This window comes from Lissotriton vulgaris, chromosome 2_2 (assembly GCF_964263255.1).
Source record: "Lissotriton vulgaris chromosome 2_2, aLisVul1.2, whole genome shotgun sequence".
Lineage (NCBI taxonomy): Eukaryota > Metazoa > Chordata > Amphibia > Caudata > Salamandridae > Lissotriton > Lissotriton vulgaris.
Window position 1 is genome coordinate 45,059,462 of NC_141688.1, and position 15,280 is coordinate 45,074,741.

General features: G+C 45.4%; 1 protein-coding gene across 1 annotated transcript in view; it reads right to left on the bottom strand.

The window, feature by feature from the left end:
- INSYN1 (inhibitory synaptic factor 1) overlaps positions 1-15,280 on the bottom strand; it is a 325,708-nt gene that overhangs the window by 263,453 nt on the left and 46,975 nt on the right. The window lies entirely within an intron of this gene.

Consider the following 15,280-nt stretch of genomic DNA (forward strand, 5'->3'; position numbering starts at 1 on the left):
GCAGACAGTTGTACCAAGTGTTCCAGGCACGACTGATACCAGTGCAATAACATATTATTCTCAAATAAATCACATCTTTCGTCTAGGTTAAAAGCTGTAACAACAACTAGGTGTCGTGTGCAAACCGAAGCAGAAAGAAAATATGGCGTTTAAACATTTAATAAGCACATGCTAACTTAACACAATATATAGAAACGTAGTAACCATATGACACCACCATGGATTTAATATAATTTTTGCCACTCGATGTTACTCTTAAATGCAGAGTTCTGGCCAAATTCCGCCAATCGCAGTGTGGCAGAACTTTTCTACAGTGAGGCTCCAGAATATGTGAGCTGGTGAGCGCGACAGAGATTTGGCATCGCCAAGCGATATTTTCTAATGCTGGTGGTCGCCAACATTCGTTAGCGGTTGCGGTCAGAGGCCTGCCATTTGAGTAGATTTGTTGCAGCTCGAGTAGATTTCATACTCAAGTGGTAGCAAAATCAACTTGAATGGCTGTGTGCTCTTGCACTGCCGTTCACTCCGATTTTCAGTGCTACTCACGCCATCCACACCAAATTGCAACGGGGGAGCATGAGCTGCACATTTTCCACCCATTGGCATTATTCTGTGGAATCTTGCAGAGTTTTCCTGTAACTCTGTGGAATTTCGTGGAGGGAAACTCCGTGAGTTTTGCCCACACCTACATCTGAGCCAGATACCACTACCAGATTGGTCACCATATGAGGGCATTCTGGAGTATAGTACAAAAGGGAGCATCCCTCGTAGAGGACAGGTGTTGGTTGTACTTATAAAGTTACCTAATGGAACCTTTTGAACTTTTTCACTCTTTTGTTGAGGTTGTTTCCACAAGGTATTCTTCTCTTGTTGTCCTGATGAAGACCCCTGTTGATGTTTTCAGACACACTTTAGATACTTGGGTCGAAATGTTGAACATTATTTTTATTCTGTACCATTGAAATTGGTTGCCATTGGAGGACTATATTTGTGAACGTAAAGCCTTAACACCTTAGCAGCTATGGAACGTCCAGCTCCAGTGCTGAACGTTCCATTGCGCAGGTGAGGTTCGAACGTCCAACGGCCGACGGCAGCACTCCTGAGGTAGTGGTGCCGTCGGCCGTTGGACTAGGCGCAGCACTTATGAGGTTAATGTTCTAAAACTCAATCTATGGATAGATGATTGTAAAATGTTCAAATCAATTGTACTTGATTGACTGCACTTGCACAAGCACTTTTCTTGCATGAGCACTTTACAATGACTTTAAGTGGAGCACCTTTCCTTTTTAAATATTTGATCTTTAATGTTTTCTATGATGGAAAGAATTTGGCCAAGATAATACAACTTGATTAATCGAATTTTTTATCTATTTGTTTATGTCACTGCTACAGGCATCTTTTGAAAGAAAATACTAGAGAAAGTATTTCTTACGAAGCAGTACTCATAAAATGTTCACTCACTTGGCATATCTATGTGCCTAGTACATCAAAGTAATCCACAAAGCCTCCCGTAGAAAGATTGTTAATTTCTCTAGTATTAACATGTAGGCAATTGTAACAATATAAAGGAGAAATGTAATTATTGTGCAGTATAATATATTGAAATTAACAAGGGAACATAACTCACTGTCTGACGTGGTGAAACTTGTTTTGCTATGGAAATCATAAATCTGTGATACATAGATTTTAACAGCATTGCTCTTACTTTGGGCATTAGGTGGCATTGTTGTAGGGAGTCACGTAGTCCATGTTGATTGCTTTTTTATGTAATGTATGTTATTATTAAATGTGTTATTGTTGTAAAGTTGCATGAATATATACATATATATATATATTATATATATCCTCCACCAGTTGCTCCACATATGAGTCCAAGGCCCGGCAGGGTGGATCGGTGCTTTGGGAATGGAGCCTCCCATATTAACGTCTTAACCGTGTCGGAAAATCCGCCGCGGGGCATTCCATTGTGTGGGCGGGGCCGTGTCGGCCAACGGACGTGCGCAGCACTACGAAGGTAGTGCTCGCGTCGGCCATTGGCCGACGGGCGCAAGGAAAGGGTTAACTTACAACAGCACCTCCTTCTTTGAAAGAAAGGCGCACCAACACCAGCTGTAGAGCTGTAAAAGCGCTTTAATCTCGCATGGGGTAAGTGCACAAGTAAAAGGAAACCCAACGCGTTCCTGCTTATGAAAGCCTTGATCACGGATAACATAGTCTCTGCTTTTCAACTGACCACGTGATATAAAGACGCAGTCCAATCATCTTTCAGAGTGCACTAGTTCAAACAGGTGTGCTATTCTTTCTGAAAGCAGGGTAATTTAAAATTATGCTTTCTTTTCTTAACAATTGTACAAAACGTTGCATTCATATATTGAATATAAATTGTTTGATGTGCGTAATTCATCATTCAACATTTGCCGTACTGCTTTTGCCTTTCCGTGCAGCACTCTTCACCTCTTCAGCCCGCAAGTAGAAATGCATTTCTCTTGCCTCCCCTGCCTGTTCCAATACGAATTTCATTTTAGGAATCCTCCTGTCTTCGTCGCATGGAGAATAGGTGGGCCAGACTGAGACTCCTATTCCAACAATCCACCACCAATTGCTCCACATATGAGTCCAAGGCCCCGCAAGGCGGATCGTTGCTTCGAGAATGGAGCCTCCCATATTAACTTCCAACACCACCTCCTTCTTTCGAAGAAAGGCGCACCAACACCAGATGTAGAGCAGTAAAAGCGCTTTAATCTCGCACGGGGTAAATGCACAAGTAAAAGGAAAACCAACGCGTTCCTGCTTATAAAAGCCTTGATCATGGATAACATAGTCTCTGCTTTTCAACTGACCACGTGATATAAAGATGCAGTCCAATCATCTTTCAGAGTGCACTAGTTCAAACAGGTGTGTTATTCTTTCTGAAAGCAGCGTAATTAAAAATTATTCTTTCTTTTCTTCAATTGTCCAAAACATTGCATTTATATATTGAATATAAATATTTTCACACATCCACTCACACACCGATACAGGCACCCACTCCCACACTGATACAGACAGTCACAGTGCCACTCAGAGGACATATATTAGAAACAGTATCACTCATTAGTAGTACAAAAAGAATAGTAATTTAACTTATACAGTAGCTTAGTATATATCTTTAACCCTCAGAAACTTTTATGAAACACTTACACTCACTGGATGATGTCATCAGAGATGCCATTTGAGATGTCATCAAAGATGTAATCAGTGATGTCACTTACCATGTCCTGAGTGATGTAATATGTCAGGTCATAAGCAGTGCATTGCAGCGGTGTAAGTTATAGTTAGCTCGGGTAACTATAACTGCTGAATTTCAATGATTTTGTATGAGTGAAATCTGAGCCTAACGATAACACCCCTATACCCTTTGTTTTTTTTTTGTGAATACATACACTCACAAACCCACACACAGTCACACGTGTTACCTGGAAAGAAGAAAGCAAACATATTTATTTATGAAGCTAAGAGTGGATTTAGAATTTATGGGGAAAAAAACCTTTGGAAAAAAACACACATTGTGTCCGCTGAAGGAAGAACTTTAGGAAGCTGTTACCTGTAAAATACAGCCAGCATACTAAGTGTAATTAGAATATTTAGATTTTTTTACATTTACGGGCATAGAATTCTATTTACACAATTGACAAATGTAAAGCTTTGCAGAGTGGGTTGGTGCTGGCATTTCGATGAGGAAGCACAGAGTGCAAAGGGACCCACCAAATATGTTGCATGTGTCACAGGGACCTGTCAAGTATCTTCCATATATTTTAATGATTCTTGTAAAATATGTGGTGGTATACCACTGCATTACGTGCCATACAAGCCCCCAAACAAGTATGTTCTGATGCATGAACTGAAGATAGAGGAGAAGGCGCGAGACCGAGAATAATGGGAAGCTATTCCTGCATTGCAGGTTTTTTGCAAGTCCACTAGCAGTTCCCATATTTGCCAACAGATTATTAACGCCACAGCGGTGCCAAGCATTAATCGGATGGGAGGGCTAAAGCTACTGATGCGTTATGCCATCGATCACTTAATATGGAACGGGGACACCGCTGGATGTAACTAGATTTCAGCAGGGTCAGTGCCTGGACTGCTAAACAGCCAGCAATGAGCTCCAAGCGCCCCGGGTTACACTGAACTAAGGTGGCATCCGCAAATGAGAGACTCCAGGATACTTCGGTTGTGCTTTATGTCCCCCATCTATTTGTGAGGCCAGGGGCTAGAACTTGTAATAGGTGCCACAGTGGAGGGCGCTCTTGTGTTTTTGTTGCTAGATTTGTTGGTCAGCAGCTCTCTATCTGAATTCAGACCAAAGCTGTAAACTATCTCTACTGTAGCCGGCAGGTGCCTTGAGGACTTCATGGCACTCCTATAGCCGACAAGGGCTTCATGGCACCGGTGTGCCTCACAGGCACTTCAAGGACTGTATGGCACTGCTGTAGGTTGTGGGTACTTGGGGTACTTCCGGGCACTGCTTGCTGTTTTGAGGTCTCACCGGCACTGCTGTAGTCCACAGATGCTTCGTGGACTACAAGTCACTGCCAGGGCCGGCGCAAGGCATGGGCAGTGTGGGCAGCTGCCCAGGGGCTCGCGTTAAGCTAAAACACAGGGGGCCCCCACTTCCGTGTGAAAGGCCACACTTCCACAGTAAGCCCACCTGCTCCTCTGAGGCCCCCTGCCCCACACTATCATATTACAAATATGAGGTGCCTTGATCTTGCTGGTGAGGTAGTGGTGGCATTCCAGGGGGTGCAGTGGGGGAAGAAACAAACATAATGGGAAGTCCCAGCAATTATGTTAACTCACAGTGCTGGGACGGTGCAGCACCTCTGTTAAGTACCGGCCATTCTAGCCGCCCTTTCTGCATTTTGTTTCTAGGTGACAGAAGGTCCCTTTGTTTAGATAAGGAGAGGTGGGTGAGGGGAGGAGGGAGCATCCAGATCAACTGGCTTTTGTTAACCTTCGCATGACCATTTTTTTTTTATGGGAATGAGCATTTAAAATATTTGTAGAACAGCCGTGCTAGGGCAGTGGTTTCCAAATTGCCTCGTTACTGCTTCGAGGCTCAGGGGAGAGGGGCCCCCTTCCCTGGGCCTCAAAGCACTGGATGGAGTAAACTGTAAGGTCCAGGTGGGGAGGGGGGGGGGGGGGCTTTCGCTGGGCCTTGTAGCCTATTTGTAGTGCTGTGATGCTAAGAGCAGGTGAGCCCCAGGCATGTCAAGATGGCCTATAGATTTACTTTGCAATATTTTGCCTGCCTTTAGGTCTCATGTCTAGAGACTTGGGGGCATGCCCCTACTTCTTTAATTTAATATACTTAGTTCCCCTACTTTTTCATTTTAAAGACGCCTCCCAGGATGGCTGAAATAGCCAAAGACCATAGATAGGGCTTGGCTGTTCGTGGGCAGGGAGGTCAGACTTTGTCTTTTCCTTCTTGCCCTGAGAGGACAAGGACAGTGCCCACTTCTGCTCTACTGCTGGCAGCTGACCACCCTTCATACTGTTCCTCCCTCTTGTTCTGTCTTGCTCCTATGCACTTACTGAAAACTGTAACTTCAAGAAATGGGTATTACTCCCTCTTTTATCTGTTTTCCTTTATTTGTTCCTTAGTGACATGAATCCAAAAAGAAAAACAATTTTGCTGGAAATTTCGTCTTTTTTGGACATTTTTCTATTCCAAAGTGCAGTCTCAGGACAGAGAGAAATAAAAGTTTCAAAATGGTAAATGTAACCAAATAAAGCAATACACAGTGGGTCGCAAAGTGGGCTGATTGATTTTATTCAAATTAAAAAACATTAGTGCCACATTACAGAGTTTGCCAGTGAGTGCTTTTGTTTTCCCGTCTTTCTTTGAACAACATTGTTTCCCCCGGGTAGAGAAGTGCACCACTCCTGGAGGTACTGAAATACCTGCTTGAACGGTGGATTGGAAAACAAAATATCCCTTCTGGGACTTGTAGTCACGTCCTTAACTTTTCAGGCAAAAGCACTCACTGATTTCTGAATAATAAGTGCAAAAGTGTTAAGGTAACTATGTTGTTCCTTCTTACTTTTCACATGTGTTACTTAATCTTGCTTTCATTTGAGTGTTTGCTTTCTCCAGGATGTTGTTACTTGTTTTTTTCAGGCAGCATATTACTCTTATCAAGTGCATAATTTCAATTGAGTCACATCCAGGTTTTTATAGCGGGGCACAATTGGGTTGTAGCTGCAGGCAGTGCGAGTTTCTCTCAGTGGGGCAGTGTGGTGTTCAGTGGGGAAGAGGATGTGGCACTATGGACAAAGCTGCTGAATTTGTAACTGGGGAACCAGGTTCAGCCTTCATGACCTGCCCACTAGACAACTGTCCTGAGGGAGCACATTCCCGTGCTAGACTGTTGAAGGTCCTGAAAGACCTTAGAAGCCCTGGTGTCTTAGCACCAGCAGGTGGACCTTAACAGTAGCAAGCGTGGGTTAACCTTGAAAGTCTGTCAACCACAATCCATACTGAAGTTCACCTCCAGTTTTGCTCGGAGGCCTAAGAACCAGCACACCCTAGTGCGACTATGACTGTCACTGAAGTCCCAGGACCCTTTAGCAGGGAGGCTCTAGGGCGGTGCAACCGGTACCATCGCACCAGGCGCTGACTACGGGTGGGGTGTCATGTTTGCAGGTATATTATGTTTTTAAAAGCACTTACAGCCTGATTCATCATTGTGAAGTTTTGCGAGTCTGAAATAGCGATTAATTAGGAATCGCTATTCCAGACTCCCAAAACGGGATTCATGTAGGAATCGCAATATTTTTTGCGATTCCTACAGGTTCCTTATTTGTGATTAGCTAATTGCTAATCGCAAATAAGGAATGACTCCCCATTCATTCCTATGGGCCTAAAGGCCTAAAGGCCCATAGGAATGAATGGGGAGTCATTCCTTATTTGCGATTAGCAATTAGCTAATCGCAAATGAGATTGCGATTTCAAGGGTGCAGGGGTGTCCAAAGGACACCCTGTAACACGCCTGAAATGTAAATTAATACAGATGTTACACACACACATGTCCAAAGGACATGTGTGTGTGTAACATGCAACTTCGAAAAATGCATTTAAATGCATTTTTCGAAGTTTTCGCTATTTACCACGAGGTTTGACCTCGCGGTAAATAGCGGCCCAAAATTGCGACTTCGCAATTTTGAAATGTTTCATGAATAGCATTTAAGGAATCTCTAATAGCGATTCCTTAAATGCTAATCCTCGCAAATTTGCAAATTCTTTATTAGCGAATTTTGCATTTGGGATGATGAATCCCAAATGCAAAAATTGCACTCGCAAAGGGCCAGATTCTCAGAATCTGACCCTTTGCGAGCGCAATTTCGCTTGATGAATCTGGCTGTTAATGCCTCCTCCTGGCCTCCAGCAATTTCCGGCAACAATAAAAATGTCATGATAACTCCGGTGATTAATATTCTTCCTAGACAGAGATGGAGTTTTGTCAATTGGAAGTTTTGATTTGTGGAAAGGTAGTACAGACGGTTAATGTGCCTGCTGCAAAGAACACTTACTATGCAGTACACCAAGTGCACATAATATAAATAGGTCAGTGGGTTACTGCTTGTTTCAGAGAGCCTTTTGTTTGTTGCAGTTTATAAGTCGAAATCCTAACATAGAACAGTGAGCAGTTAACTGTCATCTTAGAGCTGGATGCACACTGCAAGGTATAAATTAGAGCATTATGGGGCATATTACCAAGCAATAGCGATAATTATCGCTATTGCTTGGTTAGAGACAAAAATTTACCGCTGAGCTGCGCCGATTTTTAACGCAAATAAACCTTGGTATTACCAAGGTTTATCGCAAATGCGATAAAAATCGCCGCAATGCATGAATATCGCTGAAAAGTCAGCGATATTCATGCATTACCGAGCTAATGCTCTTAGCCATGTTATCCACCTCCCATTGGATAACATGGCTAAGAACTGCTCAGGGCAGGTGTTAGCTTTTGGAGATATTCGCGCTTAGAGCGAATATCTCCAAAAGTTGGTAATAGGAGATAGCGATCTTAGCGACTGTTTTCAGTCACTAACATCTTGGCACGCCCACTTTGCATGTCATTAGTGATAAATATCACTGACATGCAAAGTGGGGCCCAAGACAGTCGCTATCTCCTACTAGCTGTCGCTAACTGGTGTTAGCGACAGCTAGGTAATAGGGAGATAATTTTATCTCCGCTTTCTTGGCTTTTAAAGCCAAAAAAGCGGAGATAAACCCCCTTGATAATATGCCCCTATGTTTTTTCCCCGTCTGTCATTATCCTAGTGTTGCAAAAAGTGTTCCTTTAGGTAGAAATCACTTCTGGTTATTGAGGAGAACCTTCAACCATGGTGTTACATTCTAAATTCATAGTTTGTGTTTCTCCTGACCAATCACTATTAAAATATACTTCCTACTAGCATGGTTGTTATGGGACTCCTAGTATGGTTGTCATGTGAGTCCTTTGCCTTATGTAACATTTCCTATAGAGTGATTTCCACACATATGATTGATTGTCTCTGTGTAATGTGTGTGATATTAAGTGCTCTGACACCCTACACTGGTATCGGTGGCACAGTAAATCAAATTAAATGCATCTGAGCGAGATTGTGGTTATGGAGACTTGAGAGGCACTGCTAAAGGGTGTTAGTGAGGGAATCTGTAGCGGAGGGCGTCATTGTAGGGCACTAAAAAACATTGTCGCACAGGGCTTCACCAGCGCTAAAGCCGGCCAGTACCACTTCCTACAGTTTAAATACCAAATCAAAAACATTGATTTGAAAACCCCTTGAATCTACGGCATACCTTCACTTTAAACACACCCAGATACTAGACCTTCCCTAATGAATCAATACCAGGGAGCCACTCAACAAAAATAATCTAGAATGTAGGAGTTACTCTATCCTCATTGTTTGATTGCAATCTTTCATCTGCTTTTTATAAGAAATGTAGATTTGCTCACCTGTTTCCCATCCTCTCATCCCCCCAAGCCTTGTGAGGAAAAGTGAATAATGATGCACTCTAAATCCAAAAGCACTGGTTCTTGGTTCTCAGCTGCCCTTTTGTGCTATGGTCAGTGAGTTACATAGCTTTCAAAGTAAAATGAAACATACATGTATGTGAACTCAAATTCATCTTGCTAAATATTCCCTTTTGCAAAATATTTCCCAGTGATGCCATTCAATTTTTTTTCCACAATGCTGTGGGATTTTTATCATGCGGTCATCTGTAAACAATCAATTAACTTGGAGTAAAAAATATCCATTCTTGTGAGACCTGCACCTAGCTTTTCCATCCAAAATGACAAATGTAATCCATTTCATACAGTTTTAAAATATATGGAATTATTTCATTTGTATATTTATCTTTTTGTCCGTGTTTCTTATGTCAACGTTAGGTCCCTTCAGGGACGCCAAATAAGATCAATAGTCCTGTGATGCCACTTTCTGTGATGTCAAACCTTGTGATGTTACATGCAAATTAAAGGGGCCTCACATCCACCCTTTCGTCCGGGGCCCCAGAAGTCCTCGGACCGGCCCTGGTCACTGCTGTATCCCATGGGTGCTTTGAGGAATACAGACCACAGATATAGCCCTGGAGTGAATGGGGACTTCAAGGCGCTGCTGCTCGTGCGTGCCATCAGGTCTTCATACACTATTATAACCCCTGGGGAGGCGGCATCGAGGCACTGCAGTAGCAGCACACGGGTGTGTCAACGACTTCGTGACTGTGCTATAGTCTTCTTGTGCTTTGAGAACTTCGTAGCGCTGCAGCAGCCTGTGGGTTCTTTCAAGACTTCATGGCACTATTTTATTTATTTTCTCCGAGGACTTTGTGGCACTAACTGGCACTGCAGTCAGTGGGAGGTTTAGAAGGGGCTTCAGGCTTTGCATTTCATTTCCGGCGACCAATTAAAGCGGCCCCAGCAGGCATTGCAGCTTCAGAAGGGGCTCCGGTGTGGTGCTGACAGGCAGATTGGGGCCATGGGCGGGATGTCCATGGGGGTCCCTGGTCGCTCCTGTCATGGTATGTGGGTCACAGCTTCGGAATGCTGGGGATCGGACCGCTGGCGTCTGCCCACGCGCAGCATTTGTCAGGATGCCTACCCGAGCACTTTATATGCATGGAGCACTGTCGATGCTGGTGTAAGTTTAAAATATTTGGGTCAACGTATCGATCAACGTAATTGCTTTCCTTCCCGTTAGTAGACTCAAGACAATCTGAATATTAGCTATTCTTCTAACAGCTTTGATTTATTTTTCGTTTACTAAACTTTCAGCTTTAAGTTTTATTTTATGTTTTTTTAGCGTAATGGAACTCACATCAGAATGTAACAATAATAAATCAACACTAATTAATATCTGTAGAGCTTTCTACCCACCCTCAATTGCTTCAGTGCTCTGTAACATTTTGTCTTAAGGCTGAAGACTACCTACTCCTTCCAAACCCAAGACAATACTGCTACCCCGATTAACACAACCTCACTCCTACACACAGGCAGTGACTTCCTGGTTTAAAACCAGAGATTCAAATTAAAGAAAAAAAAGATTATTAAAAAATACAAGTGCAATGGCCTGAGGCATTTATCACGAGTTCACAGTTCATTTCCTACCATCACACTCAAACAAATGTGGCCTTTTGGGCTCTTAAAAGTCACCTCAAACTGTAGGGATGACCTGGGAGTGTTTTTTTTAAAGTATTTTGCTCTACTGGAGTGTTCAGCTAAAAAATATAGATAGTGCCAGCATGTAGTGGACTCTCATAAACATGATCTGGTGTTTAGAAGTAAGTGCCAGTGCCAAGCACCAGCTAACACCAGTCCAAATTAAGCACTGTTCCTACCTAGGTCCTCTTTCAACCACCTGCACGATGACGCTGCTCGCTATATGAAGGGTATCCCTACTGTAAGCGCAAACTTCTATTTACACCCAAAAAAGGGATTGCAATACGTATGTACCTATCCCAAAACACTGGAGCAAACAGTGAGCTGTGTGAGCACCATGAAATGAGGAACAAAGTGCACTTTTAGGCGTGTTATTGCCGTTCTAAGGTGTCAGGTCTGAAACCGGAAGCAATTCGCTCAACCACTATCTAAACTCAGATTAGTGGTGTGAAAATTGCCATTGATTTTGATGAACCGTGAAGAGCTGGCTATAAACCAGGTATTTGTACTGGTTTCTAAATCATAATTTTTCCTCTCATTTGGACTTAATATGTAATCAGATTACCAGACATTTTAACCTGTCCGCAATATCTTCAATTTGACAGTAGATACTGAGAGGCCTTACCATAAATACCTGCTATTTTTATCGCAGCTAAAAGCTGGTGTAAAAGTACACAGAAAAGAAGCAGAATTAACAGAGGCAACCTCTGTTTGGGCAAACCTCTTGAATGCATGCACCATGAGGTTGGATCCTAGAGGATTTTAAGATTCTGAGACGGTTCAGAGTGAAAAGCAAGTCGGGGGGGAGTAAGTGGTTTGTAGGGAGGACCTGAAGTTCTCGCTACATTCACGTGAACATGGAGTTACCCTGCACCTGCATCCGTTCTAATAATCATGTTGCCCTGTTGGCCCCGTGAGGCTGATTCTGCCATCACTAACATTTTGGACCTTTGTGGGATGACCGTGGTGACTTACTCTCGGATCTGGACCCTGGAGGTCTTTCACCTCCATGCCGATGATGTTTCAGGAAGATCCTCAGATATATGGATGATGGGCCTAACACAGTGGATGAGAGAGTCACTGTATTCAGTGGGACATAATTAGGCTTGGACCTTTAGAACAATCAATATAGGGCAATCTGCATTGCAAACCCATCGGGCATGTACACCAAGTTTGGAAAGGGGCGACCACTCGGTCCCCCCGAACGTATGGTGGAGTACCCCGATCTCCCCGGGAAACCATTTTGGGCGGGAGGCGTGTCACGGCTGGTATGCCCGAAGCGGCGTAGCCGGGGCGCGCCTTTTCCCGCCCAAGAAGGGGTTGTCCTAGACACCAACACCGCCAGCCACGCCCGGGGGGCGGTTTGGAGGAGGGTCTTCGCCCGCCCGACGAAGGATAAAAGGAGCGACAAGCCAAGGAAGCATCCTCTTGTTCCTGTGCTCTGAAGCTGCACCCACGCGTCACACGTGAGCTCGAGACGGAACGAAGAGCCAATTTTGAAATTTGTAATTTCTCTTTTTCTCTTCTAGCGCTGCAAGTCTTGTCCAGGACCTTCCATCTACGTGAGGAGAATGCCGGGCAAAAGGGTCGCAAAGAAGGTTAGCACCGACCAAATGCTCCGGATGCTGGTGAAAGACATGGCGGAGATGAAGAAGAAAATGGCGGCCAGGGATGGTACAGGACGGCCAAAAAGAACCATCCCAGTGGAGGTCCCTGCCGGGAGACGGAAGAGGGCCAGGGACGGGGCAAATGACGAGGTCCCAGTTCCGGAGGCTTCCCCGGCGAGCCCTCCCAGTCCAGTGGAGGCTCCGGCGCCGGCTCCCGTCGAGGGGCAACCGATCCCTGTGGTGGTTACCCCGGTGAACGAGGGGGACATGCCCCCGGAGTTGGCCGCCCAGCTGGCGGCATGGTTGAGTAGTAGCAGCGTGGGTTCCACTGCTCCAAGGGACACGGCCGAGGAGGCCAAGCAATTAATGAGGCAGATGCGGCAATCACGGGAGGCCGCAAAACCACCTTGTCCTTTTGTTTCCCCGCAGGCGCCCGTCGGTCACCCAGGATCAGGCGTTGGTACAGCGGGGTCGGCAGTTGCAGCGGTAGCTCCAGGTAAGCCATTACCGATGGTTGGGGAGGGATCGGTACCTTCAAGGAGGGAGAAAATTGTACAACATATCCCGAAGGAGGTGAAGGAGAGGATATGGGCTGATAAATATGTAAACATATTCTCCTTGTTGTCCGATCACTACGAAATTGAACATGTAAAAAACCAGAAAGAGTTCTTGCATCCAAGTGTATGGCGAGCCAAGATGGCCGGTTTTAGAGTTGATGAATCGATAGGCAATTGGGGCAGAGCGTTCGGAATGTTCATTGCAATTATGGGGGAACGTAGGCCCGATTTGTTGGGAGAATTGGCTGTGTATCAGACACGTATCATGGGTTTTTATGAAACGTATGGAGGGAATCAATGGTTTGCCTATGATAATATATTTCGTAAATCTAAGGAACATGATGCATCCTTGACGTGGGACTGTTTTGACTCCATTTCATGGCAAAATATGGAAGTGGGGAAGTCACCAGTAGTGGGGAGTGAGATGGCCGGGTATTCCCGCCATTCGTCAGGGACGCCCTTTCGAGCAGGTTCCAGCAATGACCGGAACTCGAAGACTAGTGGCAGCACAGGGAAGAAAGGGGTCTGCTGGAGCTTTAACAGGGGCAAATGTACTAGGCCCCAGGGTTCTTGTAAATTCAGGCACGAATGTTCAGGGTGTGGTCAGTCCTCCCATCCGGAGACCACGTGCAGAGCCAAGACTAGTGATACGGGGAATAGGGGTAGCACCAAACAGGTTTGAAATGGTCCAGGGTACACCGCTACCGACCCCGGTTGATATCATGGCAATGATCCCTTGGCTAAACGAGTACCCAGATCATATCTCCGCTGGGGTGTTGCGAGATGGTTTCTCATATGGTTTCCGCATCCCGGCGGGGGATTTTCGGGGTGAGGCACAATGTAAGAATCAGTTATCGGTGCGAGAGAATGCGGCGGTGGTACAAGCAAAAATTGGTAAGGAGGTGGCCCGAGGTCGGGTCGCTGGACCATATGATAACCCGCCAGTTGCTAATTTTGTTTGTTCACCCCTCGGTGTAGTCCCCAAAAAAGAGCCGGGGGAATTCAGGTTGATACATAATTTGTCAGCTCCAAGGGGTCTTTCGGTGAACGATGCGATTGACCCTGATGTCTGTTCAGTACGGTACGCATCATTCGATGAGGCCGTCGCCATTTTGAATCGCCTAGGGCCCGGAGCGCTGATGGCTAAATCAGATATCGAGTCAGCGTTCCGGTTGCTCCCGGTACACCCAGACGATCAGCGTCTCCTTGGTTTCATGTTTCAGGGTCACTATTACATGGATAAATGTATGCCAATGGGTTGCTCCATCTCTTGTGCTTATTTTGAAGGTTTCAGTTGTTTTTTGCAATGGGCCTTCACAAAAATAACAGGGTTTACTCATGTGATGCATTATCTTGATGATTTTCTGTTCCTGGGGGCAGCTGGGGACATAGAGTGTACACGGGCTTTGAATGCATTTTGTGATCTCATGAGGCACTTTGGCGTGCCATTGGCGCCCGGTAAGACAGTGGGGCCGTCTACTTCACTCGAGTTTCTTGGAATAGAGCTCGATTACGAAGAGGGGTGCTTCCGCTTGCCCAAAGAAAAGGTGGCGAAATTCGAGACATCGCTCAAAGCATGTATTAGCGCGACCAAAGTAAGATTACATCAGTTACAGCAGGTCGTGGGTCAACTGAATTTCGCCCTGAGGGTGATCCCAATGGCGCGCCCATTTTCCCGCTCAATTGCACAGGCCATGGTTGGCCTTAAGGAAGGCCACCACCGCACAAGGCTCTCGGCTGAGGTTCGGCAGGACATGCTCATATGGTTGGCATTTCTGGCGGATTTCAACGGTCGGGTCGTGTGGAGCAAACCCGGGGTCTCCTCAGAGGAGTTAGGGTTGTGGACAGACTCGGCAGGGAGTGTAGGATTTGGCGCCATTTTTGGCAATCACTGGTCAGCACAAAGCTGGCCGGCGTGGTGGCACGAGAATGGGCTCACAGGTAACATAGGTTTTCTTGAGCTTTTTCCTATTCTGGTGGACTTAAAAACATGGCCCGAGGGTTTTCGTGACCGCACTGTGGTGTTCTGGTCTGATAATATGACCGTTGTTGAGTGTATCAATAGTCAGGCTGCCCGCTGCAGATGGATCTGGAGATTGCTGAAGGAAATTGTTTTGCTCTGTATGAGACTGAACGTACACTTTAGGGCAAGGCATGTGCCAGGGGTGTTAAATCAGGCTGCTGATGCGCTTTCTCGTTCCCTTATGCAGGCCTTCTGGGGTTTCCTACCCTCAGCGGACCCGGTAGCGGCACCTTTTCCCGAAGCTCTCTGGTCTTTCGGTGCCCCGGACTACAAGACCTCGTGGGAGAGAGTCTAGCTCCCAGAACAAGGAAGGCATACGAAGGGGCGTTCCGGTCCTATTGGTCCTTTTTGGGTTCTGCTGGGGGGGAGCTATGGGGCCAGGAGGAGTATGTC